The following is a 20,341-nucleotide window of genomic DNA, read 5'->3' on the forward strand; positions in this document are numbered from 1 at the left end:
AAAAAAAAAAAAAAAAACATAATAATAGTAAAATGACCACAGAGAGCTATAAACCTAAAAAATAAGGAGGTATACTAACGGTAATGTTTATAGTCTATAACACAATACCCAAAGAGTATGTGTTTGTATAGGTAGCTGAGTGTTTATGAAGGATGCCATACTCTTTGTGAGAGTAGTTGTGTGGTATTTTTTTATTTTTTGTCGTTTTTCTAGTTTATTCTATTATTTATCTACCATTTAAAATGTCATGATATGCACATATGCATTTACACATATAAACATACATACATACATACATACATACATACATACATACATACATACATACATACATACATACATACATATGTATGTATGTTATTTCATCATGGATCCCGGCAAGGGGAATTTAAATTTAGAAAAGTTAAAAAAGTTGACAAATATATGAACTAATCTATTGAGAAGTCTTTAGTTTATAATAAGGACTAAGCCATTTTTTATTATATGGACTAATATATTGATTAGACTATGATCTAGTCGATTGACCTATCTATGGACCAGTCTATTAACTAGTACTTGTAATGGTATATGTGCTAGTCCATTTACTAGCCCATATTATTCTCAAGACTAAGCTATTAACTAGTATATAAACTAGCCTATGCAGTTGCCTGTGGATAGTCTATGGACTAATTTATGGACTGGTCTATAGACTAGTTTTCGTAGTTGTTTGTTGACTAGTCAATTCTCTAGACTTTTGACTAGTTTTTTTTGGCCTGACTATAAGCTAGTTTAGTGATCAGTCTGATGTTTATTATATGGACTTGGTCATTGTCTGTGAAATTTCATGGACTACTCTTTCAAATAATCTATAAACTATTAACTACTGTACTCTCTGATCTCTTCTCTATAATATGGACTAATCTATGGTACTATTATATGGACTAGTCGATCAAGTAAAAAAACTTTTGTCGTGGAGATAAAGGAACATTTTTCAAACCCAAATAAGCTTCCACATTGTCGTGGAGGTACTACGATATAGAATAGTACTTAATTTTATTTCATCCCTGTCATGCATATATGGAACTGTAAAATAGTTTAGAGAAGAGATTTTTTTTAGAACATCATCATACTTGTTATATTGATGCTATTTTTTCTTGTTGTTTTTGCTATTTGTAATATTGTGTACGTTTTTGTTTTTTTTTTGCTGTATGTCCAGTAAAATATGCAGCACCTGCTGTAGTTTTTTTTATTGGATATATACTTTTGTTTTTTTTTTTCTAATATGAATATAAATTATTTTTTTTTTTTTTGCTTTTCAGCTAATATTGTTTTAGTTTTTTTATTGTTTAGTTAAAATTCTTTGATGTTGTTTTTTTTTGCATAAATAGTTTAAATCAACACAAAATGAAAAAAGAAATAAAATTAAAAAAATCATTTTGCATAATATAAGGTTTTTCTTTAATGATTTGCTAAAGGATTTGTTACAGGATAAAGAAGAAAATATTTCAAATGAAAGCAGACTTTGAGGCGTGTCTCAAAATAATGGAAGTTTTGTTAGGAGTTTTTCTTTATTATAAAACAACTATGTAATGGTACTTAAAAAAGGACAAATATTGTGAAAAAAGTACTTTTCTTAAGTGTTTAAAAGATCATTTTAGAAGAGTACTTTTGTACCTGAAAGAACATTTTTATAAAGAGAAAATTACATACTTTTTAAAAAAGTACTTCTTTAAAAGGTACCTCTTGGAAAAAGTATTTTGCAGAGAAATACCTTTTAAACTAGAAGCCTTTTAAACTAGAAATTGTAGCCTACTTTTGGGCTAGCTTCTATTTAATGTTTTATGTATACATCCTTTTATTTTACCCTGTTTTAATGTACATATGTATGTGTTTTTTGGTCACATACTCCTTGTATAAAAATAAAATATTTGCGGTTTCCTTTTTTTTGATAGACAAAAAAATATATTCTTTGTATAAATTTTGTAACAAAAAAAAAAACAACATTTTTATTTCGGTTTGTTGCAAATAAATTGTGATGCTTAAAATACTAAAAACACCTGCTACACTAAAAATGTTGAGTATAAAAGGAAATAGAAGGAAACTAAGGGAAATTATAGGAAATTTAAATTTATTTAAAAACAAAATTTTAACTTTGCTAAAAATCGTTACTTTAATATTCATTGTTAAAAAATAAATGAATTTTTTATTGGAAATTTTGTGTAAAAAACTGAAATATTTTCTGTCCAACAACTTGTTATCAGTTTTAATTGTTAGTTTTAATCTATTTAAGAATGAAAGTACTTATTTCTAAAACCGTCCCCCTTCTACACCACCATAAAGGGGAGACGGTATTAAGCGTTTGTGTTGATGTTTGTGACACCCAATAATATTGATCCTACACCCACCTTAAAGTATACCATTCGACTAAGAACCACTTTATGTGCCGAATTAGCTATGTTCACCTTTCTGTCCATCCGTCCGTGTGTCTGTCCCTCCGTCTGTTTGTCTGTCCATCCGTTCGTCTGTATGTCTGTCTGTGTTTGTGTCCACGTAAAATAATTTAATGAAACTTTTCAGATTATCATCTTTTAACCAAAAAATGAATGCTGTCGTATTCAGTTAAAATCGGTCAATTATTTCTCCTAGCCCCTATACAACCGTATTCCCCGAATAGGGCTTTTGGGCTCACAAATATGTTAAATGTTGTAGAATGTCAATCAAAATCGTCAAAACTTAGTTTTAAGTCTAAAAGACACAGTTAATTTTTGTAATAATCCGGTTTCATTTCACTCTAGACCTCATACAAACTCCCCTTCAGAAAATAACCACCTAATATTTTATAAATATTTTTTAAGCATTATTTTTGAAAAAAGCTCGAAAAAGTAAATTTTCTTAATAATTTTTTTATTTTAATTAAAAAAAGTTTATAAAAGGTACATTTTTTTAAAAAATATTTGTTATATTTTTTAAAAATTTTCAAAGTTCATTAAACTTTTAAAAAACGACACAATTTATAATTTAAGTCAAAATTTAAATTTTAAGCCCGCATAAAAAAATTTCTTTAACAAAATTTCTCTTAGAAAAAATATCAAAATTATTTTTAATAAAACACGTAGCTTTCTTTATTTTTGTTATTAAGACAAAGAAAAATTATGCATAAATTTTATAAAAAAATTATTCAAAAAGTTGTAGGCTTTTTGAAAATTATTATACTCAAGATAACATAAAGGTTTTTTTCGTGGCTAAACAAAAAAAAAAAAAAACCTATACGCATTGTAAAAATATAAAAATAAATAACTAAAAGTTTTACCCTCCAAAAATAAAGTAGAAACTTATGATTTAAACACAAATATTCGTTTTATTCTTTTTTCCTTCGCTTGCATTAAATGGCTGGCAGGTTGGCTGGAAAATCGACTACAAACCCAGACATTGACTAGACATTTATGAAACTATACTATAGAACAAATACATACATATAAATATGTACAAGAACAACATAAAAAGGATATTCTCCAAATACAGCATCAATAGCAGAAAAAACACCCAGAATATTCGCCCTTCTTTTTAAGCATTCATGTCTTGTACGTTTTTTCTCATGCTCTTGTGTTTAACATAAAATAACAATAACAACAAGGGAATATGTATCCTTTAACTACTGTCTGACCTTCTATACTTTCGTTACATACGTAAGTATGTGTGTATGCACGTTTGCATTAGTGTGTGTGTGTGTTCTACTATTAACAAACGTACACTTGTTTCAATATATTCTCTTATAGTTACACTGAAAAATATTATTATAAATTACCGCAAGTTTTTATAAATTATTAAGATAACTGCAATCATATTATGTTAAATTCTTCATAAACATGATTGTGGCAATCAACAAATGTATATGTGTCTTTATGATGACAGCAAGTAATTACATACATGTTTCTCACATTCATTTGTATGTTTATAGATGTTGCTTTAAAAATATAATACTTTAACATAATATGATCGTTATAAAGACAAACATGATTACAGCAACTAAAATATGATTGAATATTTTTAAAGTCAACTCTTTTTTCTGCATGTATCCACTTAAATAAATGCCTTTTTATATATTTTATGCAGGATTTTATTCTATTATTTTATACGCATTTCATTTCGTATTTAATTTATTGTTGTCTGTGCTCGTGTTTTCGGTCTATTGTATTGGAAAATCAGCGAAAGTAAATTTTTGAACAATTGCCAAAAATAATGAGTTGTTATGAAAAAAACAGTAGAAAAATTTAATGTTACTTAAATTTTAAATTCTATAAATTTAAATAGAATTTATTGAAAAATAATTTTAAATATTAACATTTATAATTTAACTTGTTTCTTATAATTTAAACAAATATTTTATTTTCTCTGTTAATATTTTTTTATGATTTTTGTGTAAAAAATCCCCTTGTTAATTGAATCATTCCCTGTTCTTTGAAATTGTAAAGTGTTTGTTTTTTCAATTTTAATAAGTGTCACGTATTAAGAATGTTTACAAATTAAGTATTTGAAAAAAAAACTTTAGGTGTTAATTGTGGTTTCAATTAATTGATCTTGTTATGATAATGTTGTTTTTGTTTTTTTTATGTTCCATAAAAAATGTTAATCATCTAATACTTAGTTACATGTGTAATAGGATTTTGTAAATCTTGAAAATTAGTTACCAATTTTTTTGGAATTTTTGTAATATTAATTATGTTTAGTATATTTTTTTAAAAATGAAATTTTTTGTAGTTTAAACCATATTGGTCAAGGTTTTGTTAACTAAAAGACAATTATAATTGTATGATTTTTAAATGACGTTTAACTTTGTAAACAAACCCAATAGGAAATGTTTTTATAAAAAAATGTGTTGAAAAAGAACAGTAAAAAAAAAATGTAACGAAATATTTGTTTAATATTCAAATACGGATTTTTTGGATTTAAAAAAAGTTAAATTTTTCTTTTAAATTTTTATAAATGGTACCTTTTGCTAAAAAGTACTTTTTGAAAATATGTAAAAGCTTAGAATCTACTTCTAATTAGTTAGTTTGAAAGAGAGAACCTAGGTGTGTATACTAGGTCTATATAGGGCCTGTTGTGTGTTCCTTAACCAGGGCCTTTGATGGGAATCCAATCCACCATCTCCGGTTTACCAAACTTGAACACTAACCTATTGAATGCCATCTAACCTACCGGAGATCGCTTTAGTTTAAAAACAGTGTTTTTTCATTCAAAAAACTTACTTTAAAGCAAAATATTTGTGGGTAAAAAAGTCAACAAATTTGACGCTTTTTTAAAAGTACTTTTTGTCCCAACTGGAAAAAAGTACTTTATAAAACTATTGCATACTTATATATATGGTTAGTTCAGAAAAATAATTGCGTAAAGTCCAAAGAAAAAAAATCTAAGCCTCCTTTAGAATTCTTGTAAGTTTCTTTAACATTGTCTATGATAGGAAACGAACCCAAGACCTCGGGGCTAATAGACTAAAACACTAACCACTAAACCGACGAAGACAAAACTTAAAAACCAGTTTTATTATATAATAAATTCATTAAATTACAAAAGAGTACATAAAAAGTACCTTTTAACAATTCCATAAAAAGTACTTTTTCAAAAAAGTACCATTTCTAACAATTTCTTCTGTGTTTATAAGAATCCATCAAATTTCCAATTGATCAAACTTTCTTTGTGAAACACAAATCGCCAAAAAATTATTTAAAACAAATATATTTAATGATCTCTAAAGTTATTAATGAATTTGTTTGAAAATGTTGTTGTTGTGTTGTTGTTTTTTTGTCTACACACAAAAATCACCGTAAACAAACATTTTCTTCATTCAATATTTAATTAATGAAATTAAAAGCAAACTGGCTAAATGTTTATTTGCAAACTACAACATCCTGTAGTAGAAAAAAAAACAAAAATCATCAATCATAAATTATAATTAACACTTTTGGACGACTGTTGCTGGTTTTACAGCAAAATGAAACTGCCATGGCAACTAAAAGATAATGAAGAAGGAAAAACCACAGAAAAAGAAAATTCTTTTTTTTTTTTTGGTAAACAAGATTTTCCATTTTAATTTTTATTAATATGTTTTTTTTTAACAACTTCTCTACTTATTGGTTATATTGATGTGGAGCTATTGAGATGTAAATCATCTTTCTAAATGTTTTGGAGAAAAAAATTAAAATATAATTTAATTATATATCAAATAAAGAGAAATTCTAAAGAAAAATATATTTTAATGATCGTCCACTTTTGTGTCAATTGGTTTAGAAATTTAATATATATATTTTTTATGTTAGAGTTATTTAGGTGGGGAATAAATTTATTTTAATGATTTTAATATTAATGAAATCTATAATTTTGGAAGAGAAAACATTTGACTTTTTCCAATGCTGTGACTTGTTATCTTTAATGCTGACTGATATAGCATGATAAATAAGTTATCGGCAAAGAGTTAGAAATGATCGTGTTTTCTCTCTCTCTCTCTCTCTTTCACAGAAGTAAACATTAGGTTAGGTTATGTAAAGAGCTAGTAATTTAGCGAAAACACTTGGAAATCATTTGGTCCATGTTAAAACCTTTAAATTTATTCCTACAGTCACAATAATTACCATCTGCATGTTCTAACTAATGTGATAAAATTTGTCAGTGACAATCCATGCTTAAGAAATATTTGCCGATCAATCTTCCTATAACAGTTATGGGCAAACAACAAGAAATGAGCACTCTCTTTCTCATACATTGCTGACACCAGTTATTGCTGATTTGAACCATAGGTAAGGAGCTAATAGTTTATCAAAAACATTCGTAGACCATTTGGTCCATTTTTATAGTCTATTATATTATTCCTGTAGTCTAAAGGGATAACTATCCGATACTTCCTACAAATTTTATAAGATTTGTCAATGACAATCCGAAATGAAGAATTGTAAGCTGATCAACCACCCTATAACAGTTATTGCCATAGATGAACAAAGGTATCGCTCATACCTTCAGTAACCACATGAGTAAACGAAAATACTCTTTGCCGACACCTGTTATAGCTGATTTTTCTTTATATGAAACATAAGTTAATTCAGTTAAAGAGAGGACTTCTTATAAATTTTATTAGATCTATAAGTGACATTTCCTAATATAGGAAAATGATGGAGTCAAGATATCTGAGTGTGTGCTCTTAAAGAGCGTGACCACAACAAATAAAATATAAAGTGCAAATTCTTGCAAAACGCTTTGCCATGAGTACGTTGTGCCCAATAAGAATAAGAAACTGAGCGAGTGCCTTAAATGGAGGAATAAATTGAATTCTATTCTTTTGTGAAGAAGGCTTCAGCTGGGTTTTATTTAACCTGTGAAAGGTAAGCATAGTGTCAGTAGTTTTCCAACAAAAAAACTAAGAGGGAATGTAAAAGATTTGTAATACTTTTAACCTTATACTTAGTTTTAATGAAGCAGTTAAATTTCTAAATTGGGATCCATTAAATCAGTGAAAAGTAAGCAATGTGTCAGTAGTATTCAACAAAAGTATTAAAGCAAATGTAAATGACTTGTAATAAGTTTGACCTTCTATTAAGTAATAATAAAGCAGTTAATATTTCTAAATGGGAATCCAGTACCCACCACTGACCTATCGCTGACATGTCATTAACATTTTCAATAGGATTTATATAATATAAACTGAAAAAGCTTTAACGTAAAACTTCTAACATAAAAAGTAATTTTTCTTTAAATTTCCCACTTTATGTTAAATTGATATGTCATTTTAACATAAATTATAAAATTCAACATAAATTATAACAATTTTAAGAAATTCAAATAAAAATTCAAATTCTTTTAATTACGTAAGAAAGAAAACCAAAAAGAATGCATTACAAGTAATTATACCTGCATAGTTCAGCTTAACTTGTGTAAAGCTTCCTCGTATTGAAATAAATATTTCTGCGAAAATAAAACCTCAACTTTGAAAAAAAAACACTTTTTTGTTGTTTTTGTTGTAGTGGATTTTTTCATGAATGAATATTTTATTAATCAGTCAGTCAGTCGTTAGCTTTTTTATTTCGTAGTAAATTTGTAGACTTTTTAACTTGAGGCACTTTTGTGTGTGAGTGAGTGTGTGTGTGCCTGATGGTTGGTCTAGGCTGACGGACTGTATGTGTATGTCTTTCTGTCAAATGGGTTTGACTATTTTTGTGAAAAAGAGTTGGATGTCAGGGTTTTATTTGTTTGAATTCATTTCAATTATAGCATATTACGCTTTTTTCGCGAATTTAGCTGCAAGTTGTGTGCAATTTTTTTTATTTCCTTTTATTGAATATTTAAATTAAATGTTCAATATGTTTATATTAAGATTTTAATATTTTATTAAGGGAGGGTTTTGTTAAAAATTACAAAGTTTTTTATTTTATTAAATAAATAAAAACATTTTGCTTAAAAAGTTTTTAAATAAAAGTATTTTACTAAAAAGTTTTTTAGGAATAGTTACAAAAAAAGGAACTTTCGGAACCTTTTGTAACATTTCTCTGATTTTCTGACAAAATATACTTAAAAGATTACTTTTAAAAATTATTATAATTTTCAATATTTAAAAAGTCAGAAAAAAAGTAGATTTTACAAAATAATTTGTATGTTTTTTAAAGTACTTTTAATTAAGTATTAAATGAAAATTTGTGACAGACCTGATAAATAAGCGAAAATTTTCAATGAAAAGTTATTGAAACTAAAGGATATTTTAAAGCAGAAAATTGTCTTTAAAATTTCATTTGTTTTTTTAATAACCACTGGTTATTCCATGCATTACTTGATAATGAATGGTCATTTAGAATAATACAATTAACGGTCTAAGTAATTTGGATTTGTAATGGTGTAATTGTTTAGGGCTCAGTGTTCGAGACCAACTATTTATATTTTTTTATGAAAAACCACTAGTTAATTAAATATTGAACAAGTAGTGAAAATCACAGAAAACAACTAAACTTTTGGGTTCAAACGCCGACTGAGGAAATTTTATGCTTTCATCATAATTGTCCCAAAATATATAGTTATTACATAACTTATTTATAGGTTCTTTTGTAACTACTTATTTTATGAACCTTGCCGAAAAAATAAGTAGTTATTCAGCCCAAAAGTAAGTAGAATTTTATGAGAATTAACGTTATTTTATCCCAGAAAGTTTTGTTTTAAATTTCGTTTGTTTTTAGTAACAATAACCAGTTATTTCATATATTACTTGGTAAGGTTCGAAGTAATTTGGATTTGTAATGTAATAACATAGTTGTTTAGGGCTTTTTCTTCATTACCAAATGGAGGTTTATGGTAACGAAGTTATGTACTAAATAGTTATTACATAACTCTGTTGTAAGTTAATTTGTAAGTAGTTATTTTGCAAAACTTATCGAAAGAAAAATCTGTTGTTATTTAGCCCAAAAGTAAGTAGTTATTACTTATAAGCTACATTACTGTTCTGCTTACCCGGTAAGCAAAATTTCTTCAGGGCTTTACAAAAAAATGTTTTTTTGATCAAGCCCACTTTAACAATTGATTTCTTTAAAAAAAGTGTTTGTTATTTTAGGTAAATAAAATTTTTTAAATTTTGCATCTGAATTTGAAATTAAATAAAATCTCTTAGATGCGTAAATTTTTAGTTTAGTTAAAAAAAATATTGTTTATTCCTGAAAGGGTCACTGCACAACAAGAAAAATTTAAATTTGAAATAATTTAATTAAATTTTACTTTAGAAAACAAAATTTATAAAAAAAACATATATTTTTTGAAAGCTTTTAAAATTAGGAAATAAATTTTCTTTTATATTTATTATTTGTTTTAATTTAAAAAATTTTTTCTATATAAAAATGTAGGGTCTTATATTTTTCAATATTTTATTTTGAATCTAATAAGAGAAAAAATATAAAACTTTAAATATTGAAAACATTTGTACGATTTTTTGAAATTTTATTCTCTTAAAGACTGTAATTTTTACAAAATTTAAATATTTTCTAAAAATTTTAAAAATATTTTTTTATTTTTTGCTTTTTTATTTGAAAATTTTTTTCTTAAATAAAAAATACCAATTTTTTAATTTTTAAAATTTTCAAAACTCCTTTTTTTATTAATTAACCTTTTCAAATATCCTGTTTGATTGAGAAGTCACAATTTAAAATTTTTTTTAAATATTTTTTTTTTAATTTCAAATACATAGTTGAAAATATTATTAATTAATTCTCGTCGATTTCTATCTTATATTGGCATCTGTTTTATTTAAAAATAACAATTTAATTAATTTTAGAAATAATTAAAATTTCTCACTTTTTGTTTAAAATTTTTATATAAAACTTATATTTTCCACAAAATATTTCGCAAAATTTTTGTTAAAATTTAAAAGTTCATGAAATCAACTTTCTACTAAATTGACAAAATTATCCTGTTTGTTAACATATTTTTAATTTTATATTAGTTTAAAATGTAGTTAAAAAAATTTAAACACAAGATTTATTTTTTTAATTCATTTAAAAAAATCTTTAATAAGTTTTTTTACATTTACACTTTTAAATAAAAATTAATCTTGAAATATTTCAAAATTTTCGATTTAAGCTATTTAACTCATTTGTTTAATATTTTTTTTTTTTACCAAGAATACTTTTTTTAATCAAAATTTTCTCACTCACCTTTTACACTTGACAAATTCTTAAAAAATCCAATTATTTTTCCTTTTCTTAAAGGCTGCTGGCAATTGTTCCAAATTTTGTAAGTTTTTAAAACACACTCAAAGTATTTTGGTTTTGTTTATTTTAAGAATTTCTATAAAAGAAATATTCCTTAACACAATTTCGTTTTATTTATTTTTTAACTTTTAAAAATTCGTTTTTATTTCTGTTCAAAATTTTCAAATAAGAATTAATCCTTTTTTTGGCCTTAAGACCTTTAATGGCGTAATAAATAAATATCCTGGATTTCTTTAGGGTTCGTTAGCACACTTTTTCGTTTTATTTTTATTAGAACACTTGATTTCTGTTTTAATAATAATATTTTAGGTTTTATTAAATATTTTTATTAATTTTATTATTATTTAATCAAATCAATTAATTTGTTTGCAAGTTATTACTTTTTTTCTTTGTTAAATTCACAAAATTTATTAGATTTTGAAATTCGTTTTAGAATTTTGTGTTTTTTCTTCTTTTATAAATTAAATTTTGGAATTATTAACGGATAAAATGTTTAAAAAATATTTGTAGTTATATTAATTGTTTGTGTTTAAATAGAAGTGGGCTCAAAAAATATCTGTGTGTAATAGATTTTGGCACCAAGATACAACCGCTTCATTAAATTCAAAGAGACTCGGAGTCATAACTTCTCTACGCTTATTTATATAGCCTCCGTTAAGCGGCGATTTTTTTACATAGAGAAAAGTAACAGTCAGCGACGACGATGGCAGCGTTTAAAACAACAACACACCACTAGCAACAGCAGCCGCCAAATAATAATAAAAGCAAAAAGTACAAAAAATAACATCCAAATGTTATTACCAACAATACACAACACACTCACTCACGCTATAGCACACACAGATACATTTGTAGAGAGACCAACAGACAGACAACAAAGTTAAAACAACTAAAAGACATTTACACACAACCAACAAACCAACAGACAGATACATCAATGGATGGATGTTTGTTGGTTCGTTGGATGGCTGGATGAATGGTTTTTTGGTTTGTTTAGTTAGTTGTTGGCTGACTGGCCAAAGAAGAAAGAAATTCTCAAATAAACCACTACAAATACTGCCACCGAAGAACAACGTCTACAAACGCAGCAGTTAGTATCTGCAGCATTTCAAAGTCACGACTAGCACTAGCACAAACCACTAAAGAACATCATCATCAAACCATTTCAAACTGGTATCAAACACAACTGCTTTAGTTAAAAATAATAAAAGTTAGTGGTGGTTAACAACAGCAAGCAGCATCACAGCATCAACATCATCATCTTCATTCATCTTCTCAATTATATTTATTTAATAGAAATTATTTGTGGTGGTGGTTTTTATTTCATTTCAAACATGTTTCAACATACTTCCTATATATTATTCTAAATAAAAATTTGTTTGATCAAACATGGTTGTAAGTCTCAAATGTTATTCAAACATATTTTACTCTCTATTAGAGTGCAGTTCAGCTTAAACCATAATTTTGTGTTGAAGTAAATGTAGACATTGACGCTGCGTTGCTATGGTCAGCGCTGTGAACGTTTAATCAAGTGGACGTTAGAAGTACAACAAAAGCAAACGCATGTTTGCAAGCAAAATGACTTTGATTGTGTATTTGCTTTACTATGTCGTTTGTTATTGTTGCAATAGTTTTTGATCATTATTATTTTTTTTTGTTGTTGGATTCGCACGCACAACTTTAAGAAAGGGTTGCTGAATTTATTACTTAGTTGTATATAGAAAAAGGTACTTTTGATAAGTATGTACTTGTTGAAATCAAAATACACACCTGGAAGGTATGCTATTAAATTATCATAGTTTAATTGTATGAATAGAAATCAGTTACCACTTTACTCATTTACAGCAATATTGACATAATCTAAAATTCGGGCCTTCGAACTCAGGGTTAGACTCAAATGTTATTCAAACATCGTCATACTAATAAGGTCTTTCATTAGTTTTATTAAATTTCAATTGTTTTCTAAACGATCTAGACATGTCCATCTACTTATATCTTGAAAGAACGATATGAGAGCATTCTCTATATTGATAATGTACAAAATCGGTTCACATTTAAACATAACCACAAATCGCTTTAGAAAGTAAAAAGAAAAGAGTTGTAAAGAAAATTGTTATGAACCGAATCGGCCCTTAAGAGACCCTACCCTCTTACAGAACATTATATTATTGTCAATAAATCACTTACAAGTAAGAAATAAAAGTAGAATTACGGAAAATGCATAATGGTTTGTTATTATAAATTTATCATCCCCTTTAAATCAGATAAGTACAGCCCATATTTGATCCAAATTTTCCTTTAAAGCCCTGCTCGAAAAATGTTCGTGATGTTCATGTTTTGGTTGGAGAATACGACTTTTACAATTTCGTATTCTCCAACCTTTTAAGACCGAATAAAGTACAGGTTCTAACGAATTTTTAAGTTCGAACTCTAGTTATAGGTAAGTGTCTTATATTTGGTTGTACCAACCATCAAAATCTTGTCATGTATATATGGGCGTTTATTAGGGTTATATTCGTTAATCAGGTAATATATATTCTGGGTTCTTATTAAATTCTAAGACGATCTAGCCTGGTCCGTCTGTCTGTATGTTGGAAACAAGGTAATGTTTGTTTGGTATTGAAAATGCGCAATATCGGTCCACGTTTTTGCATAGCCCCCATATAAGAGCCAAAACTGTTTTACAAATATGAGTATAGCGATGAAATTCGAAATGATTTTCATTAAAGACTATCTGTCAAATTTTATGAGTATCGGTTCATAAATGATTATACCCCCCATATAAGGTCCCTCTAAAAAAACTACTTTAACGTCCACTACTGGCTTAAAAACACGAGTCTAGTGCAAAAGCAAGTTTCTTACTAACAAAAATCGCTCTACCGAATTTTATGACATTTAGTCCATAATTGACTCTACCCCCCATTTAAGGTCCACTTCACAATCATGAGCCCCTAAGTCCTATTCCTGTGTTATTGTTGTATGGTAGCTATGTGAAACAATGAACTAACTTCGTAATAGCATAAAAAATCCACTTGGAAAATAATTATGAGCCGACTGGGATACTTTCAGGTGGGTGCAAGACCATATTTTTTTTTTTGTAAATTCCAGTTCTGTTTTTTTAACCAACTAACAAAAAGGTACTTTTCATTATTCTTATTACCAAAAGTACCAGTGCAACCAAAAGTATCAATGCATTTCATACAATTCTAACATAAGTCTTCAACAAGTTCGTTTCAAACGCTTTTAATACCACTCTATCATTTAGTCGAATGCAACAACTGATATTGCAGTACAACAAACACTTGCGCCTAAGAATGGAAGAAAATTGTTTGTTGCATGGCCAAATGGTTGTATGTTTCTTTGATTGTCGTTTTAATGGTGTTGGTGTATGCTGGTGGTGGGTATGGCGCACGATGGTCAAGTTGAAGATCAAAGTCGCAGTCTATCTTTGCGGCCGGCTGCTCAGCCTAGACAAGGTGGTAAAAATAATGAATGTGCAAAATTACAACAACTGAAAAACTTTGGTGCTATCAAACAAACCAGAAAATAAAGAGCTGTAAAAGTGTTGTAAAACAGAGAGTAAAGTTGTTTTGTGAAAACAAAAACACTAGGGAGAGAGAAACATATAAAAACCGCGTAAATTTCTTTTGTTCGTTAACACTCATTACAACCGGCATTTTTTTGTGTGTTTCATGTTCTGCTTGTAATGAAACTGAAGATTGGGTTTGAAGGCAAACTATATGTAAGTACGTAATAAAATCTTATTTCGTTTATGCTCTTAGATTTCTATGAAATTTACAAGCAACATTTTATGATTTTTTTTGGAATTTTATTTTCTTTATTTGCCAAGAGCCGGCTTTAGATTTGGTTTAAACTTGACCAGGTTGTATTCAAACCTTTTACACAGTTTGAAGCAGCAGCAGCAACTATTGCTCACTTATTTAAAACGAGTGTGTAGTGTTAGTATATCATTCTTCGTTGGCTGTTTGGTTGGTTCTTAGTTTAAGCCAGTCGTTCAAGAAGACGAAGAAGTATTTATTTTTAAGTCTTAGCTTTGTTTATTTTTTACTTAATTACATACAATTTCTGTTGTTGTAACTTCTTTTACTTCTTGTGCTTTTTTCTGCTCAACAACAACTACTAGAATATCGTTTGTACTTGTTATTTGTTGGTTTTATTGTTTGGCTTTTAAACTTCGCTTTGGTTGCTAATGTTCGTCTGATGTTGTTTCAATGTTGATCGTCATCATCGTCGTCGTTGCCGTAATCGTCATCGTCTTGTTGTTATTCGTGCTTGTCGTGAGAACTTTGGTCATGTTCAAGTTCTTGGCCATACTCAATTTAATGCTGTGCAATTGCTATTTGTTGTTGCTTGCTTGCTTACTAGCTTGTTGTTCTTAGTGTTTTTGTTGTTGCTAGTATGAAATTTAATGATCTTGATCGTCATTATCATCATCATCCTTCTCATTGTCTTCATTACGTAGACCATCATAATGATAATTATCATGTTGTTCTTGTACATTTAATACTTCTTTTTATTTTATTTTTTTATTCTTATTCTTGTTCTTTTATTTCTTGGATGTTTTTGTTGTTGTTGTTGTTGCCGCTGTAAGCAACTTACCAACTTAAAATAAGTACAAAAATGATCAAAACATTTTTTTTGTAGTTTTAGGTTAGAGTATGGATGGGTGGGTATATTAATTTTATTGTTATGTGTGTAACATTTTGGTTCTAATAGATAATTTTATAACAAAATATTAAATCTTACTTGACAATTTTTAAGAATAAGAACAACTTTCTAAAATTATTGAAATTAATGAAAATTTCCAAATTCATACTTTTCAATGACTATGCAGTAGTCGTTCTGATTACATGGAAGTACTTTAATAATGTCATATAAATAATGTGTTATATAAATAATTCATTAGTCCGCTAATGCATGAAAATATAGAGCTGTATACATATGTTTTTTATACGATTTATGTTGACTTATTTTTCTTATTACTTGTAAGCAATTGTGGTAAGTGCTTTGCCTCCAATGACAGCACCATATTAAAGTAATGACTTCAAATGCTATTATTTAAGTACATTTAAGTACTTTTTATTCCGTTACCTGGTAATGAAAGTTTTTGCTGGGTAGAAATCGGTTTTCTAAATAAAAATATTTTGAAAAAATTAAAATTTTTTAAAATTCATCCAAATTTTTTTTTGATAATTTTAATCTAGAATATTTACTAACAAACTTAAAAAAATAAAAAAATTATGAATATTTAAAAAAAGAATAAATATGGAAGTTTTTTTTAAATAAAAATAACATCGAAAATTAAAAAAAAAAAAATATTGAAAATTTGCTAAATATATTGAAATTATCCAAAATCAAGAAAAATCGAAAATTCATTAAAAACGTTCAAAATTTCAAAAAGTAATTTTAATAAAAATTTAAAATTTATAAAAATTTTGTAAAAATAACAGTTTTTTTAAATAGTAAAAAACACCAAAATCGAATAGTAAAAAACGAAAAATCGAAAATTTTTAAAAAAGAAAATTTATTAAAAAATGTTTTAAAAGTATTAATTTTTTTGGAAATTAAAAAAAAAAAATATAAAATTTATCAAAATTATTCGAACATTAGAAATTTTGTTGATAATTTTCAAATGACACAAAATAAATAATATTACAAATTTACCAAAAATTTTAATTTGGATATTTAAAGGAAATTTTCTTAAACAGAATTAGTTCATCTAAAATTTTTCTACAAATTGAGGATACAATCGGGTATATGTTAGTCGGCTTTGCTACATCTAAAATTTATTTCTTATTAATTTCATTCTAAAGCTGTTGCTGCTGCTGTATGTTGTTATTGCTGGATTTTTTTTCTACATTTCATTTGTTTCTAGTGATTTGTTGTTGCTGTTGTTCTCTGACTCTGTGTAGACAATATACTAAATGGACTTTTAGTTAGAGTTTAAGACAAAGAACTTCTTGAATTCTCGTACATACAAAACAAAAACACTTTTTTAATGTAGTTTATTTTGTTGAAATTTTGAGCCAAGAATTGAAAAAAGTAAACTACAAAAAATAACTCAAAGAATTGTAATAAAAACTCTAAAAATATTTATTGTATTTATTTGTAATTTAAAACATGTGCTTAAAACTGAAAATGATCGATATTTAACAGCATGAAAAAAGAGAAGTCTTGAGTTGTGGGTAAAATTTTGTTAAAAATGTTGATAGCAAAGACAATAATAATAATCAAATTTATCAACATGAAAACATAGTATAGATGCTATGAAAAAAAGCGGACAATTTAATAAAATTTATAATAAATCTACAAAATTCTTATTATTGTTTTTAACTATTTCTTTACAGTTTCATTGGAACAACTTAAATGATATCTTCACCATGTCTTATTATAGGTAAGTTAGTAAAAATAAATAAAATTATATTCCCATATTCATAGATGCTTATTAAAGTTATTGATGGTATACGGGGGGATAAAGTTTATCTTTATCTTTATAGTATGTAGTACTTCGTAATAAAACTTTAATTTAAATCATAAACTAAGAATATTTAATTCTAAGAAATTTCTCTATGAACTTCTCGAATCATCATGAGTCATTTCTCTTATGAATAAAGATCACAAAAGAGAGAGATAAAAATGTCTCTTAACATTCTTCTAATTGACCATAAAATATTATAATTATTCATTAGAGTACTTTAATATTTTTAAAGCCATAACTATTAATTGAAATTCTGCGTTAACCCTCAAAAGTAATGGTACGCACACTAACACTAATAGACTTCGGTTAAGTAATAATTAGTATTGCTTACAAGTAATTAGTAAAATAAGTCAATGTTTATGATGTGAGATTCACATAGAATTATAAAGAATTTTCATAACACATTATTAATAAAACGTATGTAATCAGAAAAATATGTAGTAGTCATTGAAGAGTAAGTGATTACAATAAAAAGATATTGCTGGGGAAATTTATTGAAATTGTAAAATAGAAACCCTTTTTTAATTACTACTACATATAATTCTGATTACATAGAAGTACTTTAATAATGTCTTATTAATAACGTGTCATACAGAAACATTATAATTCATTAATCACCTTCATGGTGATGACATTGACTTATGTTTAGAGAGGTTTTTGAATTTCAGTTCTATACTCCTATTTTGAAATTAATAATGAGAGTTAAAATTATTTTTTGAGGAGGGGCCTTTGTATGGTGAGTAGAGTCAATTTTAGACCGATCCTTATAAAATTTATTAGAATGATTTTGACTCGTAAGAAACTTGCTTGTGCCAAATTTCAACGCTAGACTCGTATTTTTTTTTAGCCAGTAATGGGTGTCAATATCGGTTTTTATATGAAAGCTAGGATCAATTGAGGACCGATCCTTATAAAATTTGGTAGATGAAATTCTAATGTAAAATTTCAGCGCTGTAATAGCAGTTTTTAGAAGCTATGATTGTAAAAGCTGTTTCCGTGTGGTCGCTTATATGGGGGCTATGCGAAAACGTGGACCAATATTGACCATTTTCACTACCAAACTAACTTTACATATTGGAAATATTTTTGGAAAATTTTAAACTCTCTAGCTCTTTTCGTTCAAAATCTATAGTGCTTTCAACAGGCAGACAGATATAAAGAAGGACGGACGGACATGGCTGGATCGTCTTAAGATTTGATAAGGACCCATAATATATTTACTTTATAATGCTTTCCAAAAGGAATGACAAAATCATTATACCCATTTTTATACCTATCATTGATTGTGGATATAAAAATTATTTAAAATTTAACTAAAAAACAAACATTTTCTAAGACTACAAAATAAACACCGAAATTTTTTTTTAAAAAATATTAAAAATAAAATTTATCGACAAATTTATTAAAGTATTAAAATTAATTAAACATTTGTCTGACAACTTTTTAAAAATTTAAAAATCTTTGAACATTTTCTTACAATTTTCTAATTTTGAAATTTTCGAATATTTGAATCAATTGAAAAACATCTAAAATCTAAACAAAACTCTGTCCGTCTATCCATATTAACCTATTACTAGGATTTGTCAAATAATTTGTTTAAATATAATTCTTAAACTTTAAAACAAAACAAGTTCTGTTTAAAATGATCAATCCGTTAAAGATCCATTGTCCTACCCAGAATTTTTTTTAATGTAATCAACTTTCTTACCTATTTATTTAGAGTAGGGTAAAGGCAAAAACGCAATAATAATTATGATTTTTACCAACGCACTAATAAAGACACCAACTCATTAGAAACGACCTCACGCACTTAGATCTATTGTTGGACACACCAAAAAAATAGAAAGACATACCGAAGCAGACACTTATTTTGGTAAAAAACGCAAAAAAAATTGCGACTGCTGCTGTTGCTCATGCTGATAATGATTAAGAAGTTTGTTTGATGTATTTTAGTACGACGAGAGTAACTTCTTTATTTTTTTAACATTTAAAATGATTTTTTTTCTTAAATGTAACCGGTTTTTTGGAGTTCAACTGTGGGTTTTGACCTTTAACATGCAATTAAATTTTGCTTTTTTTCTTTTTATGGTTGTTGTTACTAAATTTAACTAGAATCTAGAAAAAAACAAAACGAGCAGGGAAGCTATAAGATAAAAAACACTTCACACTTTTTTCGGTGGCTGTTAGTTATTTTTGTAATTTTTTTGTTTTTCAAGAAATTCTTGATTAAAATAAACACAGTCCAAGCTTAAAATACTCGTTTCGTTTTATTTAATTTAATTAATTATTTAATTGCGTTTGTCATCAGAACTTCCTTCTTGTTAAATTATTTTTCTCTAGCTTGTCTTGTTTCTATACACAAAGTTTAGTTTTTTTTTTAATTGTTTTCTTTGTTTTTATTTTTGCATCATGACTTGAACAATAATAAACAAACACTTAGCCACTACATTGTGTTCCTGTCTTTAGCCAATTTTAATTTTTTCCTTCAATTGCCACCGCAGCTCACAATGGCTGGCTGACTGCCTCTTCCTGAAGGTGTAAGAACAAAGTCGCAGACATACACTCTAGACACCAAAAACAAAATCCTAGATAAGAATTTTTTATTTTAAAATTTTACGTTTTATATTTTTTTCTATTTGTGTATTTAGAAAAATACCACACGTCCGTAACTTTAGGCTTACGTTTGCCTAATGAGCACTACAACAACCGGCATCCTTTTTTACCGAAGTTATATTGGCAGTAGTACTGCAAATACGAGCAGCAATGCCGCATATCGAACAGCATCTTTAAGCAAAATATTCACATGTTTTTCAAATCCTTATACAGCCTAACAATGTACGTGTTTCAGATATTTAAAAGAATTGATTTTAAGTGAATAACTTTATAACTGGAACAAAACTAAACTAGAACTAAACTAGAACTAAACTAGAACTAAAACTGAACTAGAACTGAACTAGAACTGGACTAGAACTGAACTAGAACTGCATTAGAAATGAACTAGAACTGAACTAAAACTGAACTGGAACTAAACTAGAACTGAACTAGAACTGAACTAGAACTGAACTAGAACTAAACTAGAACTGAACTAGAACTAAACTAGAACTGAACTAGAACTGAACTAGAACTGAAC

General features: G+C 27.0%; 1 protein-coding gene across 1 annotated transcript in view; it reads right to left on the reverse strand.

Annotated features, from left to right (window-relative positions):
- Positions 1-11,087, reverse strand: part of LOC111680986 (microtubule-associated protein futsch) — a 106,193-nt gene extending 95,106 nt beyond the window's left edge. The window contains exon 1 of the mRNA XM_046950191.1: positions 10,656-11,087. The gene's annotated coding sequence lies outside the window, so the exon portion shown is untranslated. The remainder of the gene's footprint in view (positions 1-10,655) is intronic.
- Between the last annotated feature and the right edge of the window lie 9,254 nt (positions 11,088-20,341).

Source organism: Lucilia cuprina, chromosome 4 (assembly GCF_022045245.1).
Source record: "Lucilia cuprina isolate Lc7/37 chromosome 4, ASM2204524v1, whole genome shotgun sequence".
In the NCBI taxonomy this organism is placed as follows: Eukaryota; Metazoa; Arthropoda; class Insecta; order Diptera; family Calliphoridae; genus Lucilia; species Lucilia cuprina.